At 44.0% G+C, this 27441-nt stretch overlaps 2 long non-coding RNA genes across 2 annotated transcripts in view; one reads left to right on the plus strand and one right to left on the minus strand.

Annotated features, from left to right (window-relative positions):
• LOC306820745 overlaps positions 1–27441 on the minus strand; it is a 355339-nt gene that overhangs the window by 36493 nt on the left and 291405 nt on the right. The gene's annotated exons all lie outside the window — the stretch shown is intronic.
• LOC306823895 lies at positions 20072–21542 on the plus strand. Its single transcript, XR_013779068.1, has 3 exons — positions 20072–20432; positions 20518–20589; positions 20671–21542. It is a non-coding gene; the product is annotated as an uncharacterized lncRNA (long non-coding RNA).

Consider the following 27441-nt stretch of genomic DNA (forward strand, 5'->3'; position numbering starts at 1 on the left):
GACAGACAGACAGATAGACAGATAGATAGATAGATAGATAGATAGATACTTTATTGATCCGAGGGAAATTCAAGTTTTTTTTGTTTTGTTTTTTATATAGATAGATACCTCATGGATTTGCTGTACGTCTGCTCACCTTAATCCGCACCTGAAAGACCTGCAGTTTTCATTTGATGAAAAGTAAGAAGATCATCAAAGGGATTATGAATGAGTCCAAAGGGGAACAGGACAGAGCTTACCAAATTTGACAGAATATCCAGCAAAGTGCTGTGGGTAGCGCATGCTTTCGCTGTACGCGGGCGTCGGCCCACCATGGACTGTTGCCTCAAGCATTGGTTGTTCAGTGGTAGAATTCTCGCCTGCCTCGCGGCGGCCGGCCGCAGATAGCCGTAGAAGAGAAATCAGTGTTCCAGGAGGCGCTCGGGACGGTGCAGGATCGAATCCGACTCTGCCCAAACACAATAACCAATATTCGTACCAGAATATTTCTCTATATTGTACACATCTCTTTCATAAATAGCTGTTTCCCTCTAAATGATTGTAAGAAACATCCTCAAATACTGCTGCAGTGTTATTTACTACATTACAATATCAAGTCCAATTTTAATCAAATACTGTAAATCTCAGTTTGACAATATCCTGTCCTGTAAATAACAATGACCTGAAATGTACAAGAACACTCCCTAAGTAAATTTAGTGAGTTTCTTTTCAGTTCCAATATGAAGAAAATACAGTAAAGCAGAAATGCCTTGACAATATTTTATTATACACACAAGATATATTATAAAAACCTTTCTGAATTCTAAATCACACAAAATGGTATGAACAATAAATGAACACAAAGAGAAATACACAGTAGTATATACAAAGTTTGTAGCTATAAACATATTTACAATATTGGGGCAAAAAGCAGTCACTTTTTCTTTTCTGCAGCCCATCTGTCCCTTTCAGTGTTGTGAAAGCCAGACTGCTGAAACTCTGCCCAGGTCATTTCTTTAACCATGCCCTGTGCCCTGTACATGGAGAACACTCTGGAGGGGCAGTAAATGGACTTTCCTGGCACCCCCGGGAAGGATGCATGTATATGAGGGCTGCTCGGACCCTGTTTTAGTGGCTGGTGACAGAACCTGCACAGACGACCAGTCGGCAGCTGCAATGATGACTTCCTCTTTGCCCTCTGCTCTGCCACCTTTCTCCATTTTGCCCCCCTCTGTTTGGCAGCATCCAGCTCCCGCTCAAAAAACGGAGAGGCAGCAAAGTCCTCAAAGGACATCCTGGGGTTCTTAAGGCCTTCATGTTCATAGATCTTAAAAACCTTCGTTGAACAGTAAAAGTACTCAACAACTGGGCACTGATAAAAGAAATGAACTGAACAGCCATCCCCAACATATCTGGACTTTGGCTGACCACAGGCAGAACAGTTCCTGGTCATCTTTTTCTGATGCTGTTGTTGATGTTGCTGCTGTTTTTCCAGTTTTACTCGCCCATTACCTCCTGGCGGTCTGACACATCGCCTCCACGTTGTTAAACCAGAGTGAGAGCATTGGTTCTCACCTGGTCCTGTTTTTGAGGAGGGGACTTGTCCTGAAGGGAGGGATTTTTTTTTTAATCCTCATGGTCTCGTCAGAGGGGTCCTGACCCTTCCTGAAGGACACTGTTGCCCTTCCTGGAAAGAAGTCAACTGTCTTCTTCATTATCTCCTGTGCACAGCAGAACACAATGTATATTTGTTATATTAATCAAAGTGTAATCAAGCTGTTATATCAACAGTGTTACTGATGTATATAAAATAACCTGCATTTTTAATGACGAGGTAATAACACTTACACACCAGATAGAGTAATTATTTGATGTGATACCTTATAATAAGGGTTTTTTTTCACTTCAATTCAATTGAATCTTTCATGTAAGCTATGGTGTGTGTGTGTGTGTGTGTGTGTGTGTGTGTGTGTGTGTGTGTGTGTGTGTGTGAGAGAGAGAAAGAGAGAGAGAGAGAGAGAGAGAGAGAGAGAGAGAGAGAGTGAGTCAGTGAGTCAGTAAGTGAGTGAGTGAGTGGGGGATGGGTGCTATTGTTTTTTGTTGATTTTCTCTCTATTTAAACCCTTTGAGTTATATTATTGTTGTATAAAAACAAAATATTAACCTGACACAATGATTATATGAATAAAAAAAAAACGGGATTTTTTTTGTCACTATCAGCAGGAGTGAAATTGTTTTATTACAGTCATCAATAATCAATAAAATAACATTAATATTACAGTTAACAAGCTATTTTCATCACTGTAAAACAACATGAACGTTACTGATGTTGTACCACCTTGCTACCTTAGCAAAAAGAATTCATAGTTCGTATTTTGTCAACACAACGAAACTACCATTAAACAGGTTTTAAGATATAAATGAGGATTGTTAATAAAGTCTATGAAAAAACAAGCCAGACTTACGTTTGAGTAGTTGGATATATGTTATTAAAGTTGTGAAAAAGGTGACGATAAACTGTTGATACGGAGTTCTCTTCACTTTGTGATGAAGATCCTGCACTGACTGTCGGACTGTCACTCAAACCTGAAGAAACGGGGTCTCCTTACCTTGACCAAACGGGGGAAACAGCGCCCCCCAAATCTCCATAGTGGCCAAAAGTATATTACATCCGTAGTGATAAGAACTACCATAGAGAATGAATGGTAAAAGTTAAGGAAATTAAAGACTACTATTCCCGGCCCTGGCGCGGCGGCCGGCCGCAGATAGCCGTAGAAGAGAAATCAGTGTTCCAGGAGGCGCTCGGGACGGTGCAGGATTGAATCCGACTCTGCCCAAACAAAATGGCCAATATTCATACCAGAATATTTCTCTATGTTGTACACATCTCTTTCATAAATAGCTGTTTCCCTCTAAATGATGGTAAGAAACATCCTCAAATACTGCTGCAGTGTTATTTACTAAATTACAATATCAAGTTTAATTTTAATCAAATACTGTACATCTCAGTTTGACAATATCCTGTCCTGTAAATAACAATGACCTGAAATGTACAAGAAACAAGTAAATTTAGTGAGTTTCTTTTCAGTTCCAATATGAAAAAAATACAGTAAAGTAGAAATGCCTTCACAATATTTTATTATACACACAAGATCTATTATAAAAACCTTTCTGAATTCTAAATCACACAAAATGGTATGAACAATAAATGAACACAAAGAGAAATACACAGTAGTATATGCAAGGTTTGTAGCTATAAACATATTTACAATGGGGCAAAAAGCAGTCACTTTTTCTTTTCTGCAGCCCATCCGTCCCTTTCAGTGTCGTGAAAGCCAGACTGATGAAACTCTGCCCAGGTCATTTCTTTAACCATGCCCTCTGCCCTGTACATGGAGAACACTCTGGAGGGGCAGTAAATGGACTTTCCTGGCACCCCCGGGAAGGATGCATGTATATGAGGACCCTGTTTTAGTGGCTGGTGACAGAACCTGCACAGACGACCAGTCGGCAGCTGCAATGACGACTTCCTCTTTGCCCTCTGCTCTGCCACCTTTCTCCATTCTGCCCCCCTCTGTTTGGCAGCATCCAGCTCCCGCTCAAAAAACGGAGAGGCAGCAAGGTCCTCAAAGGACATCCTGGGGTTCTTAAGGCCTTCATGTTCATAGATCTTAAAAACCTTCGTTGAACAATAAAAGTACTTTACAACTGGGCACTGATAAAAGAAATGAACTGAACAGCCATCCCCAAGATATCTGGACTTTGGCTGACCACAGGCAGAACAGTTCCTGCTCATCTTTTTCTGATGCTGCTGTTTTTCCAGTTTTACTCGCCCATTACCTCCTGGCGGTCTGACACATCGCCTCCACGTTGAAAAACCAGAGTGAGAGCATTGGTTCTCACCTGGTCCTGTTTTTGAGGAGGGGACTTGTCCTGAAGGGAGGGATTTTTTTTTTATCCTCATGGCCTCGTCAGAGGGGTCCTGGCAAAGATGGCCTGACGGACCCTTCCTGAAGGACACTGTTGCCTTTCCTGGAAAGAAGTCAACTGTCTTCATTATCTCCTGTGTACAGCAGAACACAATGTATATTTGTTATATTAATCAAAGCGTAATCAAGCTGTTATATCAACAGTGTTACTGATGTATATAAAATAACCTGCATTTTTAATGACGAGGTAATAACACTTACACACCAGATAGAGTCATTATTTGATGTGATACCTTATAATAAGTGTTTTTTTTACATGGCAATTCAATTGAATCTTTAATGTAAGCTATAGTTGTATAAAAACAAAATATTAACCTGACACAATGATTATATGAATAAAAAACCGTGAAAGGTTCAAACAAAAAGGATTTTTTTGTCACTATCAGCAGGAGAGAAATTGTTTTATTACAGTCGTCAATAATCAATAAAATAACATTAATATTACAGTTAACAAGTTATTTTCATCAGTGTAAAAATAACATTAACGTTACCGATATTGTACCACCTTGCTACCTTAGCAAAAAGAAATCATAGTTCGTATTTTGTCAACACAACTAAACTCAAATAAACTACTATTAAACAGGTTTTAAGATATAAATGAGGATTGTTAATAAAGTCGATGAAAAAACAAGCCAGACTTACGTTTCAGTAGTTGGATATATGTTATTAAAGTTGTGAAAAAGGTGACGATAAACTGTTGATACGGAGTTCTCTTCACTTTGTGATGAAGATCCTGCACTGACTGTCGGACTGTCACTCAAACCTGAAGAAACGGGGTCTCCTTACCTTTACCAAACGGGTGAAACAGCGCCCCCCAAATCTCCATAGTGGCCAAAAGTATATTACATCCGTAGTGATAAGAACTACCATAGAGAATGAATGGTAAAAGTTAAGGAAATTAAAGACTACTATTCCCGGCCCTGGCGCGGCGGCCGGCCGCAGATAGCCGTAGAAGAGAAATCAGTGTTCCAGGAGGCGCTCGGGACGGTGCAGGATCGAATCCGACTCTGCCCAAACAAAATGGCCAATATTCATACCAGAATATTTCTCTATGTTGTACACATCTCTTTCATAAATAGCTGTTTCCCTCTAAATGATGGTAAGAAACATCCTCAAATACTGCTGCAGTGTTATTTACTAAATTACAATATCAAGTTTAATTTTAATCAAATACTGTACATCTCAGTTTGACAATATCCTGTCCTGTAAATAACAATGACCTGAAATGTACAAGAAACAAGTAAATTTAGTGAGTTTCTTTTCAGTTCCAATATGAAGAAAATACAGTAAAGCAGAAATGCCTTCACAATATTTTATTATACACACAAGATCTATTATAAAAACCTTTCTGAATTCTAAATCACACAAAATGATATGAACAATAAATGAACACAAAGAGAAATACACAGTAGTATATACAAGGTTTGTAGCTATAAACATATTTACAATAGTGGGGCAAAAAGCAGTCACTGTTTCTTTTCTGCAGCCCATCTGTCCCTTTCAGTGTCGTGAAAGCCAGACTGATGAAACTCTGCCCAGGTCATTTCTTTAACCATGCCCTGTGCCCTGTACATGGAGAACACTCTGGAGGGGCAGTAAATGGACTTTCCTAGCACCCCCGGGAAGGATGCATGTATATGAGGGCTGCTCGGACCCTGTTTTAGTGGCTGGTGACAGAACCTGCACAGACGACCTGTCAGCAGCTGCAATGACGACTTCCTGTTTGCCCTCTGCTCTGCCACCTTTCTCCATTCTGCCCCCCTCTGTTTGGCAGCATCCAGCTCCCGCTCAAAAAACGGAGAGGCAGCAAAGTCCTCAAAGGACATCCTGGGGTTCTTAAGGCCTTCATGTTCATAGATCTTAAAAACCTTCGTTGAACAATAAAAGTACTTTACAACTGGGCACTGATAAAAGAAATGAACTGAACAGCCATCCCCAAGATATCTGGACTTTGGCTGACCACAGGCAGAACAGTTCCTGGTCATCTTTTTCTGATGCTGCTGTTTTTCCAGTTTTACTCGCCCATTACCTCCTGGCGGTCTGACACATCGCCTCCACGTTGAAAAACCAGAGTGAGAGCATTGGTTCTCACCTGGTCCTGTTTTTGAGGAGGGGACTTGTCCTGAAGGGAGGGATTTTTTTTTTATCCTCATGGCCTCGTCAGAGGGGTCCTGGCGAACATGGCCTGACGGACCCTTCCTGAAGGACACTGTTGCCCTTCCTGGAAAGAAGTCAACTGTCTTCTTCATTATCTCCTGTGCACAGCAGAACACAATGTACATTTGTTATATTAATCAAAGTGTAATCAAGCTGTTATATCAACAGTGTTACTGATGTATATAAAATAACCTGCATTTTTAATGACGAGGTAATAACACTTACACACCAGATAGTCATTATTTGACGTGATACCTTATAATAGGTGGGGTTTTTTCATGGCAATTCAATTGAATCTTTCATGTAAACTATAGTTGTATAAAAACAAAATATTAACCTGACACAATGATTATTTGAGTAAAAAACCGTGAAAGGTTCAAACAAAAAGGATTTTTTGTCACTATCAGCAGGAGAGAAATTGTTTTATTACAGTCGTCAATAATCAATAAAATAACATTAATATTACAGTTGAGTTATTTTCATCAGTGTAAAAATAACATTAACGTTACCGATATTGTACCACCTTGCTACCTTAGCAAAAAGAAATCATAGTTCGTGTTTGTCAACACAACTCAACTCAAATAAACTACCATTAAACAGGTTTTAAGATATAAATGAGGATTGTTAATAAAGTCGATGAAAAAACAAGCCAGACTTACGTTTGAGTAGTTGGATATATGTTATTAAAGTTGTGAAAAAGGTGACGATAAACTGTTGATACGGAGTTCTCTTAACTTTGTGATGAAGAAGACCCTGCACTGACTGTCGGACTGTCACTCAAACCTGAAGAAACGGGGTCTCCTTACATTTACCAAACGGGGGAAACAGCGCCCCCCAAATCTCCATAGTGGCCAAAAGTATATTACATCCGTAGTGATAAGAACTACCATAGAGAATGAATGGTAAAAGTTAAGGAAATTAAAGACTACTATTCCCGGCCCTGGCGCGGAAGACCGGGGTTCGATTCCCCGACGGGGAGTTTTATGCTTCCTACCGGCAGCCCAATGTTTGCCACCTAAGAAAGGGGCTTCAAGCTGGCCCAACTCTCCAGATGTGGTGAGGTGAGGAAAGGTTAACTCTCCCTAACTCATGAGAGAAAAAACAAAGGAAATGGACCAAGGAGAAGAGATTCATATGTAGTCAGCAGAAAAAAAAAACAACCCTGAGAAACTGCTGTTGTCGGAGTGAAATTGTTAGTCCCTGTCAGTTGTATTTACTATCAATCCCCACACAACGCTTTACGCAGTGCGCCTAACGTTGTGAGGTTGCCTGAGCGTTGGACTGGGCATTGTCTGATTGTTACACTCCTAGCAATCTTAGAGCGACAGACAATATTTCTGGACCTCGACACAAGCTTTGAAGGACATCCTGGCCATGACTTCCCATTGGGTGTGTTGGTCATATATAACGATGCGACCAGCTACTCCCCACACCAGCATGGAGTTGGGGTGGCGAGACGACATTTTCCACCTGATTGCTCCCTGCGGTCCAGATATGTTCTGAGAGATTAACACAAGGCTGTGTAGTCATCAGATGAGAGCAGATAGGTTCCAAGTTTGCCTCTTGACCCATGCCCAGCAACTTTTTTGCTCTCAACTAGATGGACTTCTTGCATAATTAGAAACCTCGTTCCCGAAAATGCCATGGGTAATTGCTATTGGGCTACAACAGGTGGCCAGAATGCCCCTGAAAAGAGAGATGCTGTCCCTGCATGAGGATTCAGCAATCAGGCGGACATGTCCGCCAAAGACAATGATCCACAGCGCAAAGACATCACTAACATGTTCCCGCCCGGTTTCGAGCCGGGGACCTTTCGCGTGTTAGGCGAACGTGATAACCACTACACTATGGAAACTGACAAAAGCCTTCTTGTGGTCATTTTCCCATGTAGTTGACCTGCTTTCTGAACTCCAACGCTTTCAATGCTGGACAACTGGTTTTTCAGAGTTGACTTTTCTACCCACTGATGGTTATTCACCAAGAAAAACAAGACTTCCAAGCAATTCCAGTCCAATGTGTTCACTGTGTTTAAGGTCAACTCAGCATTTGACGTTTGGACAAAGTTGAGTTAGCCATAGATCCTCAGGGGGGAACAAAATGCACCACATTGTTTCCGCCCGGTTTCGGACCGGGGACCTTTCGCGTGTGAGGCGAACGTGATAACCACTACACTACGGAAACTGCTTGGTGCGTGAGCCATGTGATTCCTCACATGTACTCAATCACTGTCGACAGCTGATGCAGCAGCGGGAGGACTTAGCCCAACATTTGTGGGACCTTAACCACTTAACACTGTCTGCACAACTCTGCCTACTGGACCGGCTGGTAAATGCCAGATCACTGCCATCTGACCGATCACAAGCCAAAAGGAGACAAGCCCAAGTCCTCGTTAGTATAGTGGACAGTATCTCCGCCTGTCACGCGGAAGACCGGGGTTCGATTCCCCGACGGGGAGTGTTATGCTTCCTACCGGCAGCCCAATGTTTGCCACCTAAGAAAGGGGCTTCAAGCTGGCCCAACTCTCCAGATGTGGTGAGGTGAGGAAAGGTTAACTCTCCCTAACTCATGAGAGAAAAAACAAAGGAAATGGACCAAGGAGAAGAGATTCATATGTAGTCAGCAGAAAAAAAAAACAACCCTGAGAAACTGCTGTTGTCGGAGTGAAATTGTTAGTCCCTGTCAGTTGTATTTACTATCAATCCCCACACAACGCTTTACGCAGTGCGCCTAACGTTGTGAGGTTGCCTGAGCGTTGGACTGGGCATTGTCTGATTGTTACACTCCTAGCAATCTTAGAGCGACAGACAATATTTCTGGACCTCGACACAAGCTTTGAAGGACATCCTGGCCATGACTTCCCATTGGGTGTGTTGGTCATATATAACGATGCGACCAGCTACTCCCCACACCAGCATGGAGTTGGGGTGGCGAGACGACATTTTCCACCTGATTGCTCCCTGCGGTCCAGATATGTTCTGAGAGATTAACACAAGGCTGTGTAGTCATCAGATGAGAGCAGATAGGTTCCAAGTTTGCCTCTTGACCCATGCCCAGCAACTTTTTTGCTCTCAACTAGATGGACTTCTTGCATAATTAGAAACCTCGTTCCCGAAAATGCCATGGGTAATTGCTATTGGGCTACAACAGGTGGCCAGAATGCCCCTGAAAAGAGAGATGCTGTCCCTGCATGAGGATTCAGCAATCAGGCGGACATGTCCGCCAAAGACAATGATCCACAGCGCAAAGACATCACTAACATGTTTCCGCCCCGTTTCGAGCCGGGGACCTTTCGCGTGTTAGGCGAACGTGATAACCACTACACTACGGAAACTGACAAAAGCCTTCTTGTGGTCATTTTCCCATGTAGTTGACCTGCTTTCTGAACTCCAACGCTTTCAATGCTGGACAACTGGTTTTTCAGAGTTGACTTTTCTACCCACTGATGGTTATTCACCAAGAAAAACAAGACTTCCAAGCAATTCCAGTCCAATGTGTTCACTGTGTTTAAGGTCAACTCAGCATTTGACGTTTGGACAAAGTTGAGTTAGCCATAGATCCTCAGGGGGGAACAAAATGCACCACATTGTTTCCGCCCGGTTTCGGACCGGGGACCTTTCGCATGTGAGGCGAACGTGATAACCACTACACTACGGAAACTGCTTGGTGCGTGAGCCATGTGATTCCTCACATGTACTCAATCACTGTCGACAGCTGATGCAGCAGCGGGAGGACTTAGCCCAACATTTGTGGGACCTTAACCACTTAACACTGTCTGCACAACTCTGCCTACTGGACCGGCTGGTAAATGCCAGATCACTGCCATCTGACCGATCACAAGCCAAAAGGAGACAAGCCCAAGTCCTCGTTAGTATAGTGGACAGTATCTCCGCCTGTCACGCGGAAGACCGGGGTTCGATTCCCCGACGGGGAGTGTTATGCTTCCTACCGGCAGCCCAATGTTTGCCACCTAAGAAAGGGGCTTCAAGCTGGCCCAACTCTCCAGATGTGGTGAGGTGAGGAAAGGTTAACTCTCCCTAACTCATGAGAGAAAAAACAAAGGAAATGGACCAAGGAGAAGAGATTCATATGTAGTCAGCAGAAAAAAAAAACAACCCTGAGAAACTGCTGTTGTCGGAGTGAAATTGTTAGTCCCTGTCAGTTGTATTTACTATCAATCCCCACACAACGCTTTACGCAGTGCGCCTAACGTTGTGAGGTTGCCTGAGCGTTGGACTGGGCATTGTCTGATTGTTACACTCCTAGCAATCTTAGAGCGACAGACAATATTTCTGGACCTCGACACAAGCTTTGAAGGACATCCTGGCCATGACTTCCCATTGGGTGTGTTGGTCATATATAACGATGCGACCAGCTACTCCCCACACCAGCATGGAGTTGGGGTGGCGAGACGACATTTTCCACCTGATTGCTCCCTGCGGTCCAGATATGTTCTGAGAGATTAACACAAGGCTGTGTAGTCATCAGATGAGAGCAGATAGGTTCCAAGTTTGCCTCTTGACCCATGCCCAGCAACTTTTTTGCTCTCAACTAGATGGACTTCTTGCATAATTAGAAACCTCGTTCCCGAAAATGCCATGGGTAATTGCTATTGGGCTACAACAGGTGGCCAGAATGCCCCTGAAAAGAGAGATGCTGTCCCTGCATGAGGATTCAGCAATCAGGCGGACATGTCCGCCAAAGACAATGATCCACAGCGCAAAGACATCACTAACATGTTTCCGCCCGGTTTCGAGCCGGGGACCTTTCGCGTGTTAGGCGAACGTGATAACCACTACACTACGGAAACTGACAAAAGCCTTCTTGTGGTCATTTTCCCATGTAGTTGACCTGCTTTCTGAACTCCAACGCTTTCAATGCTGGACAACTGGTTTTTCAGAGTTGACTTTTCTACCCACTGATGGTTATTCACCAAGAAAAACAAGACTTCCAAGCAATTCCAGTCCAATGTGTTCACTGTATTTAAGGTCAACTCAGCATTTGACGTTTGGACAAAGTTGAGTTAGCCATAGATCCTCAGGGGGGAACAAAATGCACCACATTGTTTCCGCCCGGTTTCGGACCGGGGACCTTTCGCGTGTGAGGCGAAAGTGATAACCACTACACTACGGAAACTGCTTGGTGCGTGAGCCATGTGATTCCTCACATGTACTCAATCACTGTCGACAGCTGATGCAGCAGCGGGAGGACTTAGCCCAACATTTGTGGGACCTTAACCACTTAACACTGTCTGCACAACTCTGCCTACTGGACCGGCTGGTAAATGCCAGATCACTGCCATCTGACCGATCACAAGCCAAAAGGAGACAAGCCCAAGTCCTCGTTAGTATAGTGGACAGTATCTCCGCCTGTCACGCGGAAGACCGGGGTTCGATTCCCCGACGGGGAGTGTTATGCTACCTACCGGCAGCCCAATGTTTGCCACCTAAGAAAGGGGCTTCAAGCTGGCCCAACTCTCCAGATGTGGTGAGGTGAGGAAAGGTTAACTCTCCCTAACTCATGAGAGAAAAAACAAAGGAAATGGACCAAGGAGAAGAGATTCATATGTAGTCAGCAAAAAAAAAAACAACCCTGAGAAACTGCTGTTGTCGGAGTGAAATTGTTAGTCCCTGTCAGTTGTATTTACTATCAATCCCCACACAACGCTTTACGCAGTGCGCCTAACGTTGTGAGGTTGCCTGAGCGTTGGACTGGGCATTGTCTGATTGTTACACTCCTAGCAATCTTAGAGCGACAGACAATATTTCTGGACCTCGACACAAGCTTTGAAGGACATCCTGGCCATGACTTCCCATTGGGTGTGTTGGTCATATATAACGATGCGACCAGCTACTCCCCACACCAGCATGGAGTTGGGGTGGCGAGACGACATTTTCCACCTGATTGCTCCCTGCGGTCCAGATATGTTCTGAGAGATTAACACAAGGCTGTGTAGTCATCAGATGAGAGCAGATAGGTTCCAAGTTTGCCTCTTGACCCATGCCCAGCAACTTTTTTGCTCTCAACTAGATGGACTTCTTGCATAATTAGAAACCTCGTTCCCGAAAATGCCATGGGTAATTGCTATTGGGCTACAACAGGTGGCCAGAATGCCCCTGAAAAGAGAGATGCTGTCCCTGCATGAGGATTCAGCAATCAGGCGGACATGTCCGCCAAAGACAATGATCCACAGCGCAAAGACATCACTAACATGTTTCCGCCCAGTTTCGAGCCGGGGACCTTTCGCGTGTTAGGCGAACGTGATAACCACTACACTACGGAAACTGACAAAAGCCTTCTTGTGGTCATTTTCCCATGTAGTTGACCTGCTTTCTGAACTCCAACGCTTTCAATGCTGGACAACTGGTTTTTCAGAGTTGACTTTTCTACCCACTGATGGTTATTCACCAAGAAAAACAAAAGACTTCCAAGCAATTCCAGTCCAATGTGTTCACTGTGTTTAAGGTCAACTCAGCATTTGACGTTTGGACAAAGTTGAGTTAGCCATAGATCCTCAGGGGGGAACAAAATGCACCACATTGTTTCCGCCCGGTTTCGGACCGGGGACCTTTCGCGTGTGAGGCGAAGGTGATAACCACTACACTACGGAAACTGCTTGGTGCGCGAGCCATGTGATTCCTCACATGTACTCAATCACTGTCGACAGCTGATGCAGCAGCGGGAGGACTTAGCCCAACATTTGTGGGACCTTAACCACTTAACACTGTCTGCACAACTCTGCCTACTGGACCGGCTGGTAAATGCCAGATCACTGCCATCTGACCGATCACAAGCCAAAAGGAGACAAGCCCAAGTCCTCGTTAGTATAGTGGACAGTATCTCCGCCTGTCACGCGGAAGACCGGGGTTCGATTCCCCGACGGGGAGTGTTATGCTTCCTACCGGCAGCCCAATGTTTGCCACCTAAGAAAGGGGCTTCAAGCTGGCCCAACTCTCCAGATGTGGTGAGGTGAGGAAAGGTTAACTCTCCCTAACTCATGAGAGAAAAAACAAAGGAAATGGACCAAGGAGAAGAGATTCATATGTAGTCAGCAGAAAAAAAAAACAACCCTGAGAAACTGCTGTTGTCGGAGTGAAATTGTTAGTCCCTGTCAGTTGTATTTACTATCAATCCCCACACAACGCTTTACGCAGTGCGCCTAACGTTGTGAGGTTGCCTGAGCGTTGGACTGGGCATTGTCTGATTGTTACACTCCTAGCAATCTTAGAGCGACAGACAATATTTCTGGACCTCGACACAAGCTTTGAAGGACATCCTGGCCATGACTTCCCATTGGGTGTGTTGGTCATATATAACGATGCGACCAGCTACTCCCCACACCAGCATGGAGTTGGGGTGGCGAGACGACATTTTCCACCTGATTGCTCCCTGCGGTCCAGATATGTTCTGAGAGATTAACACAAGGCTGTGTAGTCATCAGATGAGAGCAGATAGGTTCCAAGTTTGCCTCTTGACCCATGCCCAGCAACTTTTTTGCTCTCAACTAGATGGACTTCTTGCATAATTAGAAACCTCGTTCCCGAAAATGCCATGGGTAATTGCTATTGGGCTACAACAGGTGGCCAGAATGCCCCTGAAAAGAGAGATGCTGTCCCTGCATGAGGATTCAGCAATCAGGCGGACATGTCCGCCAAAGACAATGATCCACAGCGCAAAGACATCACTAACATGTTTCCGCCCCGTTTCGAGCCGGGGACCTTTCGCGTGTTAGGCGAACGTGATAACCACTACACTACGGAAACTGACAAAAGCCTTCTTGTGGTCATTTTCCCATGTAGTTGACCTGCTTTCTGAACTCCAACGCTTTCAATGCTGGACAACTGGTTTTTCAGAGTTGACTTTTCTACCCACTGATGGTTATTCACCAAGAAAAACAAGACTTCCAAGCAATTCCAGTCCAATGTGTTCACTGTGTTTAAGGTCAACTCAGCATTTGACGTTTGGACAAAGTTGAGTTAGCCATAGATCCTCAGGGGGCAACAAAATGCACCACATTGTTTCCGCCCGGTTTCGGACCGGGGACCTTTCGCGTGTGAGGCGAACGTGATAACCACTACACTACGGAAACTGCTTGGTGCGCGAGCCATGTGATTCCTCACATGTACTCAATCACTGTCGACAGCTGATGCAGCAGTGGGAGGACTTAGCCCAACATTTGTGGGACCTTAACCACTTAACACTGTCTGCCAAACTCTGCCTACTGGACCGGCTGGTAAATGCCAGATCACTGCCATCTGACAGATCACAAGCCAAAAGGAGACAAGCCCAAGTCCTCGTTAGTATAGTGGACAGTATCTCCGCCTGTCACGCGGAGGCCGGCCGCAGATAGCCGTAGAAGAGAAATCAGTGTTCCAGGAGGCGCTCGGGACGGTGCAGGATCGAATCCGACTCTGCCCAAACAAAATGGCCAATATTCATACCAGAATATTTCTCTATATTGTACACATCTCTTTCATAAATAGCTGTTTCCCTCTAAATGATGGTAAGAAACATCCTCAAATACTGCTGCAGTGTTATTTACTAAATTACAATATCAAGTTCAATTTTAATCAAATACTGTACATCTCAGTTTGACAATATCCTGTCCTGTAAATAACAATGACCTGAAATGTACAAGAAACAAGTAAATTTAGTGAGTTTCTTTTCAGTTCCAATATGAAGAAAATACAGTAAAGTAGAAATGCCTTCACAATATTTTATTATACACACAAGATCTATTATAAAAACCTTTCTGAATTCTAAATCACACAAAATGATATGAACAATAAATGAACACAAAGAGAAATACACAGTAGTATATACAAGGTTTGTAGCTATAAACATATTTACAATAGTGGGGCAAAAAGCAGTCACTTTTTCTTTTCTGCAGCCCATCTGTCCCTTTCAGTGTTGTGAAAGCCAGACTGATGAAACTCTGCCCAGGTCATTTCTTTAACCATGCCCTCTGCCCTGTACATGGAGGACACTCTGGAGGGGCAGTAAATGGACTTTCCTGGCACCCCCGGGAAGGATGCATGTATATGAGGACCCTGTTTTAGTGGCTGGTGACAGAACCTGCACAGACGACCTGTCGGCAGCTGCAATGACGACTTCCTCTTTGCCCTCTGCTCTGCCACCTTTCTCCATTCTGCCCCCCTCTGTTTGGCAGCATCCAGCTCCCGCTCAAAAAACAGAGAGGCAGCAAAGTCCTCAAAGGACATCCTGGGGTTCTTAAGGCCTTCATGTTCATAGATCTTAAAAACCTTCGTTGAACAATAAAAGTACTTTACAACTGGGCACTGATAAAAGAAATGAACTGAACAGCCATCCCCAAGATATCTGGACTTTGGCTGACCACAGGCAGAACAGTTCCTGGTCATCTTTTTCTGATGCTGCTGTTTTTCCAGTTTTATTCGCCCATTACCTCCTGGCGGTCTGACACATCGCCTCCACGTTGAAAAACCAGAGTGAGAGCATTGGTTCTCACCTGGTCCTGTTTTTGAGGAGGGGACTTGTCCTGAAGGGAGGGATTTTTTTTTATTATCCTCATGGCCTCGTCAGAGGGGTCCTGGCGAACATGGCCTGACGGACCCTTCCTGAAGGACACTGTTGCCCTTCCTGGAAAGAAGTCAACTGTCTTCTTCATTATCTCCTGTGCACAGCAGAACACAATGTATATTTATTATATTAATCAAAGCGTAATCAAGCTGTTATATCAACAGTGTTACTGATGTATATAAAATAACCTGCATTTTTAATGACGAGGTAATAACACTTACACACCAGATAGAGTCATTATTTGATGTGATACCTTATCATGGCAATTCAATTGAATCTTTCATGTAAGCTATTGTTGTATCAAAAAAACTATTAACCTGACACAATGATTATATGAGTAAAAAACCGTGAAAGGTTCAAACAAAAAGGATTTTTTTTGTCACTATCAGCAGGAGAGAAATTGTTTTATTACAGTCGTCAATAATCAATAAAATAACATTAATATTACAGTTAACAAGTTATTTTCATCAGTGTAAAAATAACATTAACGTTACCGATATTGTACCACCTTGCTACTTTAGCAAAAATAAATCATAGTTCGTATTTTGTCAACACAACTAAACTACTATTAAACAGGTTTTAAGATATAAATGAGGATTGTTAATAAAGTCTATGAAAAAACAAGCCAGACTTACGTTTGAGTAGTTGGATATATGTTATTAAAGTTGTGAAAAAGGTGACGATAAACTGTTGATACGGAGTTCTCTTCACTTTGTGATGAAGATCCTGCACTGACTGTCGGACTGTCACTCAAACCTGAAGAAACGGGGTCTCCTTACCTTTACCAAACGGGGGAAACAGCGCCCCCCAAATCTCCATAGTGGCCAAAAGTATATTACATCCGTAGTGATAAGAACTACCATAGAGAATGAATGGTAAAAGTTAAGGAAATTAAAGACTACTATTCCCGGCCCTGGCGCGAAAGGTCCCCGGCTCGAAACCGGGCGGGAACATGTTAGTGATGTCTTTGCGCTGTGGATCATTGTCTTTGGCGGACATGTCCGCCTGATTGCTGAATCCTCATGCAGGGACAGCATCTCTCTTTTCAGGGGCATTCTGGCCACCTGTTGTAGCCCAATAGCAATTACCCATGGCATTTTCGGGAACGAGGTTTCTAATTATGCAAGAAGTCCATCTAGTTGAGAGCAAAAAAGTTGCTGGGCATGGGTCAAGAGGCAAACTTGGAACCTATCTGCTCTCATCTGATGACTACACAGCCTTGTGTTAATCTCTCAGAACATATCTGGACCGCAGGGAGCAATCAGGTGGAAAATGTCGTCTCGCCACCCCCAACTCCATGCTGGTGTGGGGAGTAGCTGGTCGCATCGTTATATATGACCAACACACCCAATGGGAAGTCATGGCCAGGATGTCCTTCAAAGCTTGTGTCGAGGTCCAGAAATATTGTCTGTCGCTCTAAGATTGCTAGGAGTGTAACAATCAGACAATGCCCAGTCCAACGCTCAGGCAACCTCACAACGTTAGGCGCACTGCGTAAAGCGTTGTGTGGGGATTGATAGTAAATACAACTGACAGGGACTAACAATTTCACTCCGACAACAGCAGTTTCTCAGGGTTGTTTTTTTTTTTGCTGACTACATATGAATCTCTTCTCCTTGGTCCATTTCCTTTGGTTTTTTCTCTCATGAGTTAGGGAGAGTTAACCTTTCCTCACCTCACCACATCTGGAGAGTTGGGCCAGCTTGAAGCCCCTTTCTTAGGTGGCAAACATTGGGCTGCCGGTAGGAAGCATAACACTCCCCGTCGGGGAATCGAACCCCGGTCTTCCGCGCCAGGGCCGGGAATAGTAGTCTTTAATTTCCTTAACTTTTACCATTCATTCTCTATGGTAGTTCTTATCACTACGGATGTAATATACTTTTGGCCACTATGGAGATTTGGGGGGCGCTGTTTCCCCCGTTTGGTAAAGGTAAGGAGACCCCGTTTCTTCAGGTTTGAGTGACAGTCCGACAGTCAGTGCAGGATCTTCATCACAAAGTGAAGAGAACTCCGTATCAACAGTTTATCGTCACCTTTTTCACAACTTTAATAACATATATCCAACTACTCAAACGTAAGTCTGGCTTGTTTTTTCATAGACTTTATTAACAATCCTCATTTATATCTTAAAACCTGTTTAATAGTAGTTTAGTTGTGTTGGATGCTGCCAAACAGAGGGGGGCAGAATGGAGAAAGGTGGCAGAGCAGAGGGCAAAGAGGAAGTCGTCATTGCAGCTGCCGACAGGTCGTCTGTGCAGGTTCTGTCACCAGCCACTAAAACAGGGTCCTCATATACATGCATCCTTCCCGGGGGTGCCAGGAAAGTCCATTTACTGCCCCTCCAGAGTGTCCTCCATGTACAGGGCAGAGGGCATGGTTAAAGAAATGACCTGGGCAGAGTTTCATCAGTCTGGCTTTCACAACACTGAAAGGGACAGATGGGCTGCAGAAAAGAAAAAGTTACTGCTTTTTGCCCCACTATTGTAAATATGTTTATAGCTACAAACCTTGTATATACTACTGTGTATTTCTCTTTGTGTTCATTTATTGTTCATATCATTTTGTGTGATTTAGAATTCAGAAAGGTTTTTATAATAGATCTTGTGTGTATAATAAAATATTGTGAAGGCATTTCTACTTTACTGTATTTTCTTCATATTGGAACTGAAAAGAAACTCACTAAATTTACTTGTTTCTTGTACATTTCAGGTCATTGTTATTTACAGGACAGGATATTGTCAAACTGAGATGTACAGTATTTGATTAAAATTGAACTTGATATTGTAATTTAGTAAATAACACTGCAGCAGTATTTGAGGATGTTTCTTACCATCATTTAGAGGGAAACAGCTATTTATGAAAGAGATGTGTACAATATAGAGAAATATTCTGGTATGAATATTGGCCATTTTGTTTGGGCAGAGTCGGATTCGATCCTGCACCGTCCCGAGCGCCTCCTGGAACACTGATTTCTCTTCTACGGCTATCTGCGGCCGGCCGCCGCGCCAGGGCCGGGAATAGTAGTCTTTAATTTCCTTAACTTTTACCATTCATTCTCTATGGTAGTTCTTATCACTACGGATGTAATATACTTTTGGCCACTATGGAGATTTGGGGGGCGCTGTTTCCCCCGTTTGGTCAAGGTAAGGAGACCCCGTTTCTTCAGGTTTGAGTGACAGTCCGACAGTCAGTGCAGGATCTTCATCACAAAGTGAAGAGAACTCCGTATCAACAGTTTATCGTCACCTTTTTCACAACTTTAATAACATATATCCAACTACTCAAACGTAAGTCTGGCTTGTTTTTTCATAGACTTTATTAACAATCCTCATTTATATCTTAAAACCTGTTTAATGGTAGTTTCGTTGTGTTGACAAAATACGAACTATGAATTCTTTTTGCTAAGGTAGCAAGGTGGTACAACATCAGTAACGTTCATGTTGTTTTACAGTGATGAAAATAGCTTGTTAACTGTAATATTAATGTTATTTTATTGATTATTGATGACTGTAATAAAACAATTTCACTCCTGCTGATAGTGACAAAAAAAATCCCGTTTTTTTTTTATTCATATAATCATTGTGTCAGGTTAATATTTTGTTTTTATACAACAATAATATAACTCAAAGGGTTTAAATAGAGAGAAAATCAACAAAAAACAATAGCACCCATCCCCCACTCACTCACTCACTTACTGACTCACTGACTCACTCTCTCTCTCTCTCTCTCTCTCTCTCTCTCTCTCTCTCTTTCTCTCTCTCACACACACACACACACACACACACACACACACACACACACACACACACACACACACACACCATAGCTTACATGAAAGATTCAATTGAATTGAAGTGAAAAAAAACCCTTATTATAAGGTATCACATCAAATAATTACTCTATCTGGTGTGTAAGTGTTATTACCTCGTCATTAAAAATGCAGGTTATTTTATATACATCAGTAACACTGTTGATATAACAGCTTGATTACACTTTGATTAATATAACAAATATACATTGTGTTCTGCTGTGCACAGGAGATAATGAAGAAGACAGTTGACTTCTTTCCAGGAAGGGCAACAGTGTCCTTCAGGAAGGGTCCGTCAGGCCATCTTCGCCAGGACCCCTCTGACGAGGCCATGAGGATAAAAAAAAATCCCTCCCTTCAGGACAAGTCCCCTCCTCAAAAACAGGACCAGGTGAGAACCAATGCTCTCACTCTGGTTTTTCAACGTGGAGGCGATGTGTCAGACCGCCAGGAGGTAATGGGCGAGTACTTGCTGCAATTCGGCAAGTACAAGGGAAAATCTTTTAAATGGCTCCTGGAAAATGACGTTGGCTACACCATCTACCTTATTAACAAGGTAGATGAAGAAGAGCAAGGAGGCAGTTTTAACCCTCAGGGGCACAGCAAAGACAGCTTGTTGTCATTCCTTGAATATATTAAGTTCTTCAAGGAAATTGAGGACCTCAGGAGGTACCTCCTCTCCAGGAAGCAAGTTCCACCTGTTACATCAGAGGGTGACAACACTGTTGGCTTTGGAACCAGGTCCAAGGACACCTGGAGGAAGATCTGGGAGACAAGGAGTGATGGTTATGCTACCTTCATCTTGGGAGTGAACTGCATAAAAAACAGCAAGATGTACAACCTCCAGCAGTACCTCCTGAAGCAGCAGCAAGCCGAGTCTTCCCGAGCACCTCCAGAAGTCTCCATCACATCAGCTGTCTCCACACCAGCATCCAGCACTCTTGGTCAGTTCACACAAATATGATAATACTGATTTTATTTGAACATTTAATGTTTCTAACACACAATTAATGTCATATAAACTTCTAGAAATGGAGGAGGACCAGGACCTGGAGAGCCAAATGTTAAACCTGTCCCCTTGTAAAGTGAATCCTGAGCTACGTAGGTGGAGCTGTTTTTTTTAAGAATTTTCTGAACTTTACTATACATAAGATAAAAGTCTAATGCCACATTTGCTTTCAGGGGCACCAGCGGCAGTCTCCAGAGCCCTGGATGCAGCATCAGCAACAGGTTTTTCTTAATCAGTGTGGAGGAAGGATTCTGGTTTTTAACAGGATTCAACCTCCATTACTGTGTTCTTTCAACTAGTTTGTTTTTTTGGCCGTGTTCTGGCCTTTGCTGATGTGTGTTCTTTTGTTCTCCCACTAACCTAAGGAGTTAACTTGTCATCAGTGACGGTAAGTGTTTTTTTCTGTGTTTGCATGCATTTTTAGACTACCATTCAAGGATCTGGCATGTGAAATATCATTTTGGATCAAAAATAGATATGTTATCATGCCAAATCCTTGATAGGCAGGTGTTATGTTTAAATAGTGTTTGTGTTCTTGACTTGTTTTCACCTTTAACAATTTAAAGCATTTTCCATAAATAGTGATTCACAGTTTAACCAAACAGAGTATTTTCAGTTGGTCGTGACTGTTACGGCCTCCTTAACGTACTTTCAATTTAACCAAAGATAAATTGTAACAGAGGAGACCAGAACAAAAAGGAGAGACGGCACACAATATGAAAAGTTTAAACCTTGAGCTTTATTCGAGTATCTCAACCTCCCGCTAAGTAAATAATCAACATTTAAGAATGTAATGTGAATGGAAACTAACAAATAAAAAGGACTGGAGATCTGACTAAACAGAACAGAATATGGGAAAGTGCAGAGACAACCTTGTAACAGGCCGTCACTCTCGTCCGTCACCTGCTTACAATGACAAGAAGCAACAGAGAAAACAGGCAAAGACAGACTTAGAGGCATAAACACAATGAACTTGTGAAGCTTACAGTATTGTTTTTACAGCTCCCAGGAGTAAGCCATCAGTGACTGCTTCCAGATCTGCTCCGGTCGGCGACCTTGTTTCCTCTGTGAAAGGTAAATATATATCTTTTTTCCGAAGCACACAGAGAGCCAGTCCCACACCCCTCTCCTTCTGAGTCTGGAGTGACTGTTTCATCGCTTTCTGAGGGTAAATGCTTTAAATGGGTTGTATGCTTTGAAAAAGGAAACTCGTTATCACATGTCCATTTTAATGTTTATAAATCACCTGTCTTACTACTTTGTTTCTTACCATTTTAGAGCCATCATCAGAGAGTTTTGCTCCTGTGGAAGCACAGGGAGAGCCTCCTGTCCCGCAGCCTAAGATCACTGTACCTGCCTATGATCAGGATGTTGCAACGTGGAACTGCTCCCAACAGCAGAAAATCTGGATGAAAAATGAGCTGGAAACACTGGGGTTGTGGCCAGGGTCGCGTCCAGTTCGTCATCCAATGAACATGCTGTCCCTGTGGCGCCATCCACCTCAGCCTGAGCTCATAGACCCAGTCTATGATCTGCCTTCGCCTAAGTACTTTCAGCTTCATCCGTTTTTCATCTGGAAGCCGGAGCACCAAATCATGGAGAGAGTGAGAAACAACTATGTGTTGCCATGTCTCTATGGTTGTTCCAACCCCCTGGTAGCTTCTTCTGGTGTTGGCCGTCCAAGAGTCATCATTGGCACGACCGGTCAGTACTACATCCTCGCCTCGCGACTCACCTGCAAGGCCTGTAAGAAGTTCTGGCATGCTGACAAACCACAATGGCTGGAGAAGCTACCGAAGCGCATCAGCGTCATAGTGCCAGCTTTCCTGACTTTTAAAAAAGCCATCTGTAGATCGGTGATGGATGAGCTGAGGCGCAGCGGCAGGTCAGCAGAGGACATGTCCAAACAGCTGGCAGAGGCGCTCCATTTAAAATATGAGAGAGCTCACTTGGCCTACCTGCAAAGTGTCCAGAACATCAGGGATGCAGAAGCAGGAGTCTACGGCCAGAGGACCATCACTGGGCTTCTCAGACAGACAGACACTCCTGCTCCCTTCGGTGGATACTCGGATCCTAATGGCTGGTGTGGAGTGTCTGTGTCCTCTCACTACCTAGTCGACTGCGTGGTCAGTGAATATGAGCGGCAGGAGCAGCTCCTCACTCTGGTGTTACAGGGGACTTTTGGACAGGCACTCAGGTCAGATCACACCCGTAAAGTGGCGAGGAAGGTGGTGCTTTCATCTGGCACAATGTCTTCCTACGCCATCATGAATGAGAACTGGATGATCCTGAGCTGGGTGATGCTGCAGTCGGAGTGTGATCGGTCCCTTCATCCCATGTATGAGGGTCTGTCTCACCGCTACGCTGAAGCTGGAGTGGAGAAGGCCAACTTCCAGTGGGTGGACAGGTATAGAGAACACATTTTCCATCACAAATGTATTTGACTTTTATTCAAGTTTTATTTAAGGTGTCACAATAAAGAAGACTTTAATTTAAGTTTCTTTTCAATGTTTTAGGGACTGCTGTGCAGCCTTTAAGGTCCTGGACCTCAGGCTCAGGAGCACCTCTTGTGGGACAGCTGGAGGACAACAGAGGCTGTGGTGAAAGAGGCAACCTCAGGAAACCTGATGAACACCTGCGCATCAAGGAGCAAGTTTAACAAAGACATCGCCATCAAGTTGGACTTGTTTCACTGCATGCGACGTTTCACCAGAGAGTGTGTCTCTGAGCACCATCCTCTGTACAGCTCCTTTTGCCAGTGCATCCTTGTTCTACTGCTGAAGCGGGCACAGACTCTCAGGTGATCTTCATTAATATCAAACTGCTAATTACTGATTCACAGAGAGACAGCTTTACTCATCTCTTTATTTAATGCCTCTATTCAGGAAACATGTAGAACCGCCCCGGAGGATCCAGTGGGATCTGTGCCGATCCTGTCCCAGTCCAGGCCCTTTTCTTCAACCACATCTGCCACAGTCAAAGCAGAAACAGTGGCTTCGATGGACACAGGTCAGTCAAGCTACACTCTGTATTTTAATATAAAAGCTATAGGAAGATATAAAAATGCAACACATTGAACTGTTAATTTGTTTTGAAAAAGTAACTCTTTACCAAACTATGATTTTGAACCGAAAGTCGAAATATCACATTTTCACATGTTTAAGTCCTAATGGTCAACTTGTTTAACATTCTTGTGCATTGTTATTTTCAGACTTGCCTGCTCTGCTTCCTGTATCCTCCTCTCAGGAGGTCGGGTTCTGGTCCTGGACCACAGCCGATGGACAGAGCCCATGAGAGCTGCCATCGATGGACTCCTCATGAAGCACCATGGAGCTAAGGACCTGTTAAAGCAGGTTGACAGAGACTATGCTGCCATGGTGCACAGGGCATGCACTGATCCAAACAGCCTTCTCCATCCTACCACATGCCAGCATATCTCAAGATACGTAAAACATCTGGCAAAATTAAAAAACACCAGCTCCTCCCTCAACACCAGCCCAGAGAAAGTTTTGGAAACTCAGCAGCTATGGCAGAGTTTGACCACAAGCAGCTAGACAGTCAGCGTTCCTGTCACAATCCTTCCTCCAGCTGCTGTCAACCCTCCACCTGTGACCCCTCCCCAGGAGGAGACACTGAGCCGTACGACCGTAGAGAACATTGTGACAGAGATCCTGGAAAAACAGCAGCAACATCAACAACAGCATCAGAAAAAGATGACCAGGAACTGTTCTGCTTGTGGTCAGCCGAAGTCCAGATATCTTGGGGATGGCTCTTCAGTTCATTTCTTTTATCAGTGCCCAGTTGTAAAGTACTTTTACTGTTCAACAAAGGTTTTTAAGACCTATGAACACGAAGGCCTTAAAAACCCCAGGATGTCCTTTGAGGACTTTGCTGCGTCTCCGTTTTTTGAGCGGGAGCTGGATGCTGCCAAACAGAGGGGGGCAGAATGGAGAAAGGTGGCAGAGGAGAGGGCAAAGAGGAAGTCGTCGTTGCAGCTGCCGACTGGTCATCTCTGCAGGTTCTGAGCAGCCCTCATATACATGCATCCTTCCCGGGGGTGCCAGGAAAGTACATTTACTGCCCCTCCAGAGTGCTCTCCATGTACAGGGCACAGGGCATGGTTAAAGAAATGACCTGGGCAGAGTTTCAGCAGTCTGGCTTTCACGACACTGAAAGGGACAGATGGGCTGCAGAAAAGAAAAAGTGACTGCTTTTTGCCCCACTATTGTAAATATGTTTATAGCTACAAACTATGTGTATACTACTGTGTATTTCTCTTTGTGTTCATTTATTGTTCATATCATTTTGTGTGATTTAGAATTCAGAAAGGTTTTTATAATATATCTTGTGTGTATAATAAAATATTGTCAAGGCATTTCTGCTTTACTGTATTTTCTTCATACTGGAACTGAAAAGAAATTCACTAAATTTTCTTAGGGACTGTTCTTGTACATGTCAGGTCATTGTTATTTACAGGACAGGATATTGTCAAAAACAATGTACAGTATTTGATTAGAATTGGGCTTTGTTTGGATAATTGGATATTGTAATTTAGTAAATAACACTGCAGCAGTATTTGAGGATGTTTCTTACAATCATTTAGAGGGAAACAGCTATTTATGAAAGAGATGTGTACAATATAGAGAAATATTCTGGTATGAATATTGGCCATTTTGTTTGGGCAGAGTCGGATTCGATCCTGCACCGTCCCGAGCGCCTCCTGGAAGTCTGATTTCTCTTCTACGGCTATCTGCGGCCGGCCTTCGCGTGTGAGGCGAACGTGATAACCACTACACTACGGAAACTGCTTGGTGCGCGAGCCATGTGATTCCTCACATGTACTCAATCACTGTCGACAGCTGATGCAGCAGCGGGAGGACTTAGCCCAACATTTGTGGGACCTTAACCACTTAACACTGTCTGCACAACTCTGCCTACTGGACCGGCTGGTAAATGCCAGATCACTGCCATCTGACAGATCACAAGCCAAAAGGAGACAAGCCCAAGTCCTCGTTAGTATAGTGGACAGTATCTCCGCCTGTCACGCGGAAGACCGGGGTTCGATTCCCCGACGGGGAGTGTTATGCTTCCTACCGGCAGCCCAATGTTTGCCACCTAAGAAAGGGGCTTCAAGCTGGCCCAACTCTCCAGATGTGGTGAGGTGAGGAAAGGTTAACTCTCCCTAACTCATGAGAGAAAAAACAAAGGAAATGGACCAAGGAGAAGAGATTCATATGTAGTCAGCAGAAAAAAAAAACAACCCTGAGAAACTGCTGTTGTCAGAGTGAAATTGTTAGTCCCTGTCAGTTGTATTTACTATCAATCCCCACACAACGCTTTACGCAGTGCGCCTAACGTTGTGAGGTTGCCTGAGCGTTGGACTGGGCATTGTCTGATTGTTACACTCCTAGCAATCTTAGAGCGACAGACAATATTTCTGGACCTCGACACAAGCTTTGAAGGACATCCTGGCCATGACTTCCCATTGGGTGTGTTGGTCATATATAACGATGCGACCAGCTACTCCCCACACCAGCATGGAGTTGGGGTGGCGAGACGACATTTTCCACCTGATTGCTCCCTGCGGTCCAGATATGTTCTGAGAGATTAACACAAGGCTGTGTAGTCATCAGATGAGAGCAGATAGGTTCCAAGTTTGCCTCTTGACCCATGCCCAGCAACTTTTTTGCTCTCAACTAGATGGACTTCTTGCATAATTAGAAACCTCGTTCCCGAAAATGCCATGGGTAATTGCTATTGGGCTACAACAGGTGGCCAGAATGCCCCTGAAAAGAGAGATGCTGTCCCTGCATGAGGATTCAGCAATCAGGCGGACATGTCCGCCAAAGACAATGATCCACAGCGCAAAGACATCACTAACATGTTTCCGCCCCGTTTCGAGCCGGGGACCTTTCGCGTGTTAGGCGAACGTGATAACCACTACACTACGGAAACTGACAAAAGCCTTCTTGTGGTCATTTTCCCATGTAGTTGACCTGCTTTCTGAACTCCAACGCTTTCAATGCTGGACAACTGGTTTTTCAGAGTTGACTTTTCTACCCACTGATGGTTATTCACCAAGAAAAACAAGACTTCCAAGCAATTCCAGTCCAATGTGTTCACTGTGTTTAAGGTCAACTCAGCATTTGACGTTTGGACAAAGTTGAGTTAGCCATAGATCCTCAGGGGGGAACAAAATGCACCACATTGTTTCCGCCCGGTTTCGGACCGGGGACCTTTCGCGTGTGAGGCGAACGTGATAACCACTACACTACGGAAACTGCTTGGTGCGTGAGCCATGTGATTCCTCACATGTACTCAATCACTGTCGACAGCTGATGCAGCAGCGGGAGGACTTAGCCCAACATTTGTGGGACCTTAACCACTTAACACTGTCTGCACAACTCTGCCTACTGGACCGGCTGGTAAATGCCAGATCACTGCCATCTGACCGATCACAAGCCAAAAGGAGACAAGCCCAAGTCCTCGTTAGTATAGTGGACAGTATCTCCGCCTGTCACGCGGAAGACCGGGGTTCGATTCCCCGACGGGGAGTGTTATGCTTCCTACCGGCAGCCCAATGTTTGCCACCTAAGAAAGGGGCTTCAAGCTGGCCCAACTCTCCAGATGTGGTGAGGTGAGGAAAGGTTAACTCTCCCTAACTCATGAGAGAAAAAACAAAGGAAATGGACCAAGGAGAAGAGATTCATATGTAGTCAGCAAAAAAAAAAACAACCCTGAAAAACTGCTGTTGTCGGAGTGAAATTGTTAGTCCCTGTCAGTTGTATTTACTATCAATCCCCACACAACGCTTTACGCAGTGCGCCTAACGTTGTGAGGTTGCCTGAGCGTTGGACTGGGCATTGTCTGATTGTTACACTCCTAGCAATCTTAGAGCGACAGACAATATTTCTGGACCTCGACACAAGCTTTGAAGGACATCC

The sequence above is a fragment of the Symphodus melops genome, assembly GCF_947650265.1.
Source record: "Symphodus melops genome assembly, chromosome: 1".
Taxonomy (NCBI): domain Eukaryota; kingdom Metazoa; phylum Chordata; class Actinopteri; order Labriformes; family Labridae; genus Symphodus; species Symphodus melops.